Source organism: Felis catus, chromosome E2 (assembly GCF_018350175.1).
Source record: "Felis catus isolate Fca126 chromosome E2, F.catus_Fca126_mat1.0, whole genome shotgun sequence".
Taxonomy (NCBI): Eukaryota; Metazoa; Chordata; class Mammalia; order Carnivora; family Felidae; genus Felis; species Felis catus.
Window position 1 is genome coordinate 26,065,380 of NC_058382.1, and position 10,512 is coordinate 26,075,891.

The 10,512-nt window shown below is 39.5% G+C and overlaps 1 long non-coding RNA gene across 1 annotated transcript; it reads left to right on the forward strand.

The window, feature by feature from the left end:
- The first annotated feature begins 801 nt into the window (after positions 1 to 801).
- LOC109494837 lies at positions 802 to 4,266 on the forward strand. Its single transcript, XR_002149927.3, has 2 exons — positions 802 to 975; positions 2,840 to 4,266. It is a non-coding gene; the product is annotated as an uncharacterized LOC109494837 (long non-coding RNA).
- Positions 4,267 to 10,512: the final 6,246 nt, after the last annotated feature.

Below are 10,512 nucleotides of genomic sequence, written 5' to 3' on the forward strand. Positions count from 1 at the left end.
CTGAAGATTTTGAGCCTCAGTCTGTTTGATTTCTCATTGAGTCTCACCACATACTTAGGACTTAAATAATTGACTTTAAGTGTACAAATTCACAGATTATAGATGCTATTAGAAGAAGCCAAGCTTTTCTTGTCTTCCTAAATGTAAGGAGAGTACTTATTCAGGACCCAGGACATTACTTGCTGATTTTTCTCCACTTAGAGCATTTACATACAGGTTGAACATTTTTCAGATGTTGAATTTTCATTCTTTTGTGAATTAAAGCAAGATGTTAACTTGGTTTGGAGTCTCTGGTGTGTATAAGGGCCACATTTTAAAGTGTTAACAGACTCTTTAATAAAAGATGAGAGAAAGCAAGTGGCAGTGAAAATGTTCTTCTTCTTCTTCTTTTTTTTTTCCAGTTAAGGAACTTGGAATTCTGAACATTTACATGTAAAATTCAGCTGCAGCGTATCTGGTATAAATAATACATTGAAAATTTTATGTAGTTAAGCATTACAGGAGTCGGACAAGCTCTGTTAAGGATTTGCATTTAATTCTGTTTTTTTTTTAAATGTGTTAACTAAAAATAAACTAATTTCAGGCATAAAAAGTAACTAAGACAGTAGGAGAATTTGCAATAGAAAATGATCTGTTTAATTTAGTGCCTGTATCTTAAACCATTCATGGGATTAATTAACCACTCACAGGGAGAAGGTCACCCTAGGGGTGGGAGGAGGAAGCTGCTCTGAATTACAAGCCAGGACGTTGGTTATGGCCTTCAGATATGTCCCACCTTACTCCTTCCTGGCTTTTCACAGAGCCAGCTCTCCTTTCATTAAGCAATGCCAGAGAAATGTTCCTGCAGTCGGAGAGGCCACAGATGTGTGCTAAGACAGGAGGTGAGAGGAAAGGAAGAGAATGGGAACATCTGGAGACTCCACTCCCTTTGCATTTGCCTTCACCTTGATTCATCATTTGGGGCTTCTTCTTGGGGTAAGACACTTCTGAGCAGGCATCCAACAGCCTCTCGGTGACCATATTCATCTGCTTGTGCTGCCATAACAAATGCCACAGACTGGGTGACTTATCCAACAAACATTTATTTCTCACAATCCTGGATGCTGTAGGCCCAAGACCTGAGTGTTAGCAGGTGGATGTCTCCTGAGGCCTCTCTCCGTGGCTTGCAAATGGCACCTTCTCACTGTGTCCTTACTTGGCCTTTTCTCTGTGAACACACATTCTTGTATCTCTTCCTTTTCTTATAAAGACACAAATTATATTGAATTAGGGCTTCACCTATGATCCCATTTAACTTTAATGACCTCTTTAAAGGCTTTCTCTCCAAATATAGTCCCATTAGGGATTAGGGCTTCAACATATGAATTTTTCAGAGACACAATTCAATCCACTATAGTAATCATAGTCCTATAGGGGCTGAGTGTATGTGTGTGTGAGGGGGTGGTGCTCAGAAAGGAGTCCTCCCTTTCCATCCCCCATGTGACCTGAGTGAGTATATTATACAACCTTTCAGGTCTTGGTTTCTTTCTGTAATAAAAGTTGGAATTACAAAGTGATATCTTTGATCTGTCTCAATTCTGGGATTCCAGATGGCCCTTCAGACTCATAGTCACCAGACATCTATATTCTTGGGGTTTAGATCCAGATTCATTCCCAGTTACTCTCTAAGCTTATCTAATAATAAATGTATACTCCAGACCCCATGTTGGGCACCAGGGACATATAGCTGACCACAACCCAGTCCTTCTCATAAGGAGTCCCCAGACAAATAAAGCAAAGGCTACTATGCATATAGGTGCTGGGTTATAGGAGAGTAAATAGTGCTTCAAGAGGTGTGTCCCCTTTTTAGTGAGATGGCACTCACTCTGTGCCATTTCCTATGCCAAGTGCCCTATTAGCTTGGCACAGCAGACCAACCATACCGTGTGCTCCATACATACTCAATTTCCTTCAGTCACATGATCTCACTATGGAATAGGCACTCTCTTTTCATGGAGGTAAATTTTATATAACAAGAAATTCACTATTTTAAGCATTTTTAAGTAAGGTATATAGTAGCTTCTAGTACATTCACAATGTTGTGCAACCATCACCCTATCTAATTCGAAATGTTCTTACCACCCCAAAAGAAATCCTGTCACTCTCCATTCCTCCTAAAAACCAGTAATCTCTGCTTTCTTTCTCTATGAATTTGCCTATTCTGGACATTTCATATAAGTGCAATCATACAATATGTGGCTCTCAATGTCTGACTTCTTTCACTTAACATAAAGTTTTCCAGGGTCACCCATGTTGTAGCATGTCTGTAATTTTAGCCCTTTCTGTGCCTGAATAATATTCCATCTTGTTGATATACCACATTTTGGTTTACCCATTCATCAATTGATGGACATCTGAGTTGTTTCCATATTTTGGCTATTGTAAATAATGCTGCTATGACCATTCGTATACAAGTTTTTGTTTGAAGGCATATTTTTAATTCTCTTGGATTTATGCCTAGGAGTGGAATTTCTGGGTTATACAGTAACTCCATGTTTAATGTTTTGAGTCACCCATGTTGTAGCATGTCTGTAATTTTAGCCTTTTCTGTGCCTGAATAATATTCCATCTTGTTGATATACCACATTTTGGTTTACCCATTCATCAATTGATGGACATCTGAGTTGTTTCCATATTTTAGCTATTGTAAATAATGCTGCTATGACCATTCGTATACAAGTTTTTGTTTGAAGGCATATTTTTAATTCTCTTGGATTTATGCCTAGGAGTGGAATTTCTGGATTATACAGTAACTCCATGTTTAATGTTTTGAGTAACCACTATTATTCTCACTTAACAGGTAAAGAAATTGTAGAGCTGGGAATCCCACTAAGAACCTCTCACTCCAGAATTCATGCACCAACCACTTCATGACGCTGCCTTAAAGGTGATGATAGAGCTGGATTCTGAAGGACCAGAAGTTATCTTGGTTGACGGGGCAGGAAATGTGTTCTGGGCATATGTGTTATGCACTAGAAGTATGAGAAAACTTTTTGCATTTACACAGCGGGAGGCAGTTGAGGACATCTACAGCATGCATTTTTTTGTGGGATGAATTTCCAGGGAAGAAGCGGAAGGACCAAACCCTAAAGGGTCTTACATACCATGCTCAGAAGTTGAGTGCATAAAGATCTTAAAAGAATAAGTATGAAAAAATATATGTATGTAAAGCAAAAATGAAACCCACAAGTCAAATGAAAAGGCAAACACACTGAGAAAAAATATTTGCAAGCCATATGACATTGGGTTAATAGCTTTGTTATATAAAGAACTCCTAAAACTGATTATGAAAACATTTAAACTGAACTAGATAAATGGGCAAAGGACATGAACAGATGATTCACAAAATAAGAAATGCAAAGCAGTAAACAAACATATGGAAAAATGTGCAACTTCCTGTATAATCAAAGACATGCAAATTTAAACAACAGTAAGAGAACCATTCTTTGCCTATCAGATTAGTAAATGTTAGTCAAAATGGTAATAGCTGATTCTGGCAAGAATGAGCTGCAAAAGGAATCCCTGCACATAAGTATGTTCGAATCCCGGATGCCAAATGTTCCTTTCCCTATAATTCTGTAATTCCAGTTCTGGTAATCAATTCTCTCTGAGGCTACATTTATATACTGTTTGCAATAAAGAAAAAATTGGAAACAAGGAGACAGAAGGTACAGGTGACCAAAGTTTAGAACATCACTTCCGTGTGGACACCAGAAACATTTTTCTAGCCCTGACTTCTTTTTTTGAGTTCCAGAACTACCCCAAGCTGAACTCTTTATTGTTTTCTCCAAATCTGGTTTGCCACATTCATTTTCATGTTTCATTAATGGTATCACAGGCTATATTGTAATCCAAGCCAAACCTTAGAAATTATCCTTTCTTCCTTGCTATGGTCTAGATATTTGTGTCCTTTACCACCCCCACACCACAAATTCATATGTTAAAAACCCTAACTCCCACAGATGACAGTATTAGGAGATGGGGCCTTTGGAAGTGTTTAAATATAGCGTAGAGCCCTCATGAATGGGATTAGGGCCTTATGAAAGAGACCCCATAGAAATCCCTAGTCCCTTCCACCATGTGAGGACAAGGACAAGGATAAGGTTGAGACCGCTTTGTTTATGAACCAGAAAGTGGGCGGTTACCAAACACCAAATCTGGTGGCACAACCATCTTGGGCTTCCAGCCTCCAGACTGTGAGAAATAAATTCTGTTGTTTATAAGCCATGTAGTCTGTGGTATTCTGTTATAGGAGCCTGAAAGGACCCAGAAAACCCTCTTCTTCATTTATTCTATTCACCTCAAATTTTGTCAGTTCCACTTCAGGAGGCTTGTGTTTTGTTTTGTTTTTTTTCTATTTTATTTTATTTTATTATTTTATTTTACCTTATTTTATTTTTTATATGTTATTTTATTTTCTTCCCAGTATAGCTAACATACAGTGTTATATTAGTTTCAGGTATATAATATAGACACTTTTTGAATCCGTTCTCTCATCTTCTATATAGTTGCCATTGTCTTAAGCTACCCCTTATATTTTTACCCTGAATTGTTCCAAGTCTCCTATCACAGGCCATTCACCTGGAGGCTGCTGAGTAAGAGAGGAGGGCCATATTGAGGGAAGAGCTACAAGTGAGGCTCCAACAGGGTCTCTGAGTTTTTTCTTTTTTCTTTTTAGAAGACCTGAAGCAAATATCTTAAAAAGTTGAGGTTTGTTGAATCTGGTATGGATAAGATGTTCATTACATTCTCTATTTTTTTTTATTTTGAGTATTTAGTAATAAAAATGTGACAAGTCTCTTTTCTGATCTCCTTTTGCAAGTTCCCCTTCATTCATATCCCTACTTCACAATTCCACTAAATATTTTAAGAATAAAAAATCAAATTTTGTCATTCTCTACTTGAAAACCTCCATTACATTAGTTTCATATTTCTTACAGAATAAAATCTGCATTTATTAGCTTGACACAACAGACACTCGACACCCTATGCCCAAGCCATGCTAAATTTTATAGGTCCCAAACCCTAACCTAAATGACTCTAGACCCTACTCATACCTCTGTACATGCCCTGCTTCACATGTCCACCTCCATCTCCCCATCTGGAAGACCTCAACTCACTTTTCAAAACCAAGATTCAACATCTGTTCCAGAGGAAAGCTTTCTCTGAGCAGAAGTTGGTCATTCCTTCTAAAAAAATTTGTTCATGGCATTTATCACTGCTCTTACCACATTGTTCTGAAATCTTTTTTTTCACTGTTTCTTCAACACACTGTGGGCTCTTCATGGAGACGGCTGGTGTCCTCTTTATCTTTGCAAGCCCCAGACTGAGTGTAATGCCAAGAACTTCAGAAACCCTTCGAGTGCTGTTAGAATGGAGGAATGAGGATAAGGAGAGAGCCAACATGCACTAGATCATGAAACCTTTCTCTCCACAAGAGAAACTTGAGAAAGTGAGGATAGAAATGTGTGTAAGAGATATAGTTTGGATCAGTAATCAGACTACTGTCTGGAAAAGAATCTCATCCAAGGAAAGAAGGCAGGATGGAAATTTCAAATGTTTGAAGGCAATCTGTGAGGACAGACTCCTAGTCCAGACTAACCAGGCATGCTACTGGCCCTCAGTGATATAACAAATGCCCTGGCTTGCAGCCCAGATCTGCACTTTAGGACTAAGCCATTCCCCCAGCTGTTGAAAGTGTGGCAGCCATTGGCTCTAAGTTGAGTCACTCTCTGAGAATTGTCCCCAGCCGAAGAAAGCCCTCCTCCAAGTTCATGCCCCTTCCTGAAGGTATTCCTCATCCACTGACTAGTTAATGAGGTCCAGCCCACTTACCTCGAGACTGAACAATGCTAAAGGGCCCTCCCAGCACCAGAGCTCCACATGGAGCCAGCCGAGGCCTTTTTTTGGTATCCACAACAAAGTTCAGCTTCTCTCCTTGCTCATTCCTCCTTCCTTCACTCCTAACAGGTATTCATTCCTAAGACACTGTCTAATAAATACATTTTCAGCATGTAAATCTCCATCTCCAGAGTCAATTTTCCAGAGAAATGATCTAAGACAAATGTTCTTGGGCTTAGAGTTCCATCCCAATATTTTCACTAGATCGGAAGATACTTCCTTGGACACAGATGCCAAGATCACCTCCACAGATTCTTGAAGATTCTTTTGTCATTTTTGGAATTTTGTTAGTAGCCCCAAGACCACTGCCAAATAGTCACAACTCCTCACCCATGTCCTGATTGATATTTTTGTAATGATTGTTAAGGTGTCACTTATTTAAAGTCATATTTGTTTTGTCAGACAGAAGTCTGAAATTAAAATAGTTAGTGGTAAACTAGGAGCAGACAGAAAACATTAACATTTGGTCTCCTCTATTAGCTAACTTTTATTTTTTAAATTTTTATTACTTTTAAATTTTTTATTGATTTACTGATTGATTTAATATAATTTATTGTCAAATTGGCCAACATACAGTGTGTACAGTGTGCTCCTTGTTTTGGGGTAGATTCTCGCGACTCATCACTTACATACAACACCCAGTGCTGATCCCAACAAGTGCCCGCCTCAATGCCCATCACCCATTTTCCCCTCTCCCCCACCGCTCCATCAACCCTGAGTTTGTTCTCTGTATTTAAGAGTCTCTTATGGTTTGCCTTCCTCCCCTCTCTGTTGGTGTCTATTTTTTCCCCTTCCCTTCCCCCATGGTTTGCTGTTAAGTGTCTCAGGATCCACATATGAGTGAAAATATATATCTGTCTTTCTCTAACTGACTTATTTCACTTAGCATGATGCCTTCCAGTTCCATCCATGTTGATGCATATGGCATGATTAGCTAACTTTTAAAGGATAACTAAAAAACTTTAAAGAAAAATTCCAACTTTTGGAGGAAAGATGGCTATGGCCAGACATATTTTTTGTCCTAGTTAGCTGAGTTAGAAGGATGGGAGTCTGTTTACTCTAGATCAGTGGAAGTCACTGAGGACAAGGCTGTGGTTGGGAGTGGGGGCCAAAGTATGTTCGGGATTTTTAATTCATGGACCTAGGTGCCAATTGTTTACTTGAGGTAGCAAATGTGGAGTTGGTCAGACATCCAATCATTGTGGTGTTTGCCCCTGAATGTTCCATCCCAACAATGCATTTCCCTTGCTTTGAGTATGTGGATGGCTATGGTGGGGCACTGGAAGGCCGGTAGAAGCTGTGGGAGAGTTCTTGTTAGAAGGACAGTCTCTCTCCACCTTCCTTCCCTTCAATTTTTTTCTTTATAATTAACATAACTTCCTTTGTCTCTAATCCTTCCTGGTACTCGGTCCTCACTTTTGACCCTCAACTCCAGCAGGGCCTCTTCTCTCTAGCAGTCTATATAGCTTCTGCCTCTTCATCCACATTCCTGTTCATGTTGTGACAAATTTTCTCCAGGTTCCTCAATTCATTGTTTCATAGAATTGTTTTTTAATATTTGTGAATTCATTTGGCAGGCAGACATTGCAATTATGGACAAGATTGACTATTAGGAGAAATCCTCCCCCTTCCCACCTCCCCAGGAGCAATTGAATAGCACACCACACATTAAATCAAATGAGCAGGCATTAGCATCAGTTGTAAACAATTTACACTGCAGAACTCCTGCCATCTTGCCAAATGCCCTAAGAATTAAATGTGGATTCCAACTCACCTTGCTAATTAATTCAGAACAAGAAGATATCCCAAAAAGCAATACTCTTTCATACTGGTGGAGAGTGACACAGACATTTAAAAATGCTTGGAATATCCACTCTGTTATTTTTAGCTTAAGATTTCTTTGCCAAAGCCTGCTTCCAAAATTTCATCACTTTCTGAGAAAAATAGTGTGTATGGAAGCATGTGGCTGTTATTGCTGCCTCATTCATTTTGAAACCCCCTCACCTAACACAGTTCTGGGCATATTGTAAACACTCAGTTGTTATTATATTGAATTAAATCATAGAGCACTCCTCTAGTGCAGTAGCCAATTCAGGAATTCACAAGGATAATCAAGATAAATTCCAGTACAACTCCAAGTGTTCACCACTTTAGGCTGCTATAACAGAATACCATAGACTGGGTGGCTTATAAACAATGAGAATGTATTTCTTATAGTTATGGAGGCTGAGAGTCCCAGATCCAGGTGCCAGCACCATCAGGTTCTTGTGAGAGCACTCTTCTGGATTGCAGGCTGCTAACTTCTCACTGTATTCTCACATGGTGGACAACAGAGAGGGGAAGAAAGCAAGCTCTCTGGTGACCCTTCTAAGGGCACTAATCCCATTATGAGGGCTCCAACCCATGACATCATCTAATTCTGATTACCTCCCAAAGGTCCCATTCTTATACTATCTCATTGGGGGTGGGGCTTTCAACATATAAATTTTGAGGGAACACACTCAGTTTCTAACACTTTAGTGATACCTATATTGTGTGCTTTTGTAACCAACTTTTAAGGACGGAGTTTGCCCAAGGTTAGTAGGTAGGAGGGCTGAGGGATCAGATTTGGAATTCAGTACTGTTTGATTCCAAGGCTTACTGTCTCTCTCTCTCTCACCATGCTGGAGGATCTGTTTTCAAGGTCTGTCCTTGGCAATTTTGTTTGGTCTCAGGTGCACATGTGTTTTTGCCTTTTGAAAGACTTCTCCCTACATTCAGAACCTCAGACATCCAGTGCTTTCACCCCTCCTGGACTGCAATGGGAATGGGAAAAGGAATATGATCAATAGATTCCAATCAAGATGCTAACACCCATCAAGGATGTTTGTGTGATTTAAGTCACTGAAATATGTTCACTCAACAGCACAAGTGTCATTCCCCATCTTAAAACCTCCCAACTGGCCTCCCATTGCATATGGAATACACTTCAACTCTACACCATGGCCTACAAGGGTCTACATGATCTGGCTTCTGCCAGCCTCCCTGGTTCCAACTCATCCCACTGTCTCCTTACTGTGAGGTTGCTAACCTGATTCCCTGAACACAGTGGACTCATTCACAACTCAGAGCCTCACATCCACCATTCCTACTGCTTGGAATGCTTTTCCCTTGGATATTTTCCATGGCTGCCTCCTTCCCATTTTTTTCAGGTCTACTTTGAGAAGTCTTCTTTTATCACCTAACTCCAAACTCTCTTCCATTCCAAGCCATTCTCTATTTGCTGATCTTCTTTTCATTTATTTATAACATTTATCATTATCTTGTTATTTGTTTGCTACCTGTCAACTCCCACTAGGATGTAAGACTCTCTGATTGCAGGGACCTTATCTTTCTTCTTCACTGCTGGTATCTCTCATGCCCAGAACACTGCCTGGCACATAGTAGGTGCTCATTAAACATCTTTGAAATGAATGAACATTTTCAAAAGTGAAGTCCAGATCTTTGTAGAAGCAGGAAAAGGGAGGAGAAGTTTGGAAGTCAGAGAATATCTCTGAAGGGAGTCCATCACCTCTCCCTCATCTTTAGATGTGCAGACCCTTTCTTAGCTCTGGTACCAGACACGTTGCTGATCTGGAGCTGTAGTTGCAGTCTGAGAACTGACAAATGTGTGTCGCTGTTCCCTTCAAGGTGCTTGGAGGCCCCTCCATGGGTGGTGTTGTACAACACCAGTGGCAACATTGTACTATGGAACTCATTGTGTTCACATGAAGCAATGAACTACATTTTATTGAAGAGGTAAAGGTAGTTGTTGCTGTTGAGCAAATTCCTTGTGAGCATCCTGTCCTCTCTATTATGAGGCTCCCAGAGAGCCCTGCATAATAGGATTTCTTGCCAGCCATTACCTATTCACACCAGAGGTAGGAGTAGCAGATGCTTATGACGAGAGGGGTTATTTTAGTGACTGAGTGGATTGACAAATCACTCTGGGCAGCCACTTTAATGAAATAAGTTCCTGCATTAAATGACACACACCTGCACTTAAAACCTGGTTAAAACTTCCTTCACTTGCTTTGGTATGGCCGAGTTTTTCAATGTAACTGAGTAGCTTCACTGCTCGTGGTTCTGAAACAATTTTTCTTTCAACAGGCAACTGATAGGAAATAACATTTCTGCCATCATCCATTTTGATGCTACAGAGAGATTTATGGGTTTCAAAACTCTTTTCACACATATCTTAGTTTTCTTCCTGAGAGTTTTGTAAACTTTGTAAAGAAGGTGGCTATCCCCACATTTTATACGCTTGGAATCCTTTGCTGGAATCTACAAACCTGTACTTTGGAATTTCTTTCATCTTGACAGATGTCCCTTAAAACAACTATTTTTTACATATGTAAACAAAGTTAATTGTGGAAATTTCAAAAAGACAGATAAACAGTTCCCACACCCAGAAAGAACTACTGTTAGCATTTTGATTAATATTCCTTGATATAGATACATAGATAGATGGAAAGAAGATACATGATCTAATATTGTGTACACTGTTTTACAACCATATTTTTCACCTAGAAAATTATTAGATACTTTTTCTAT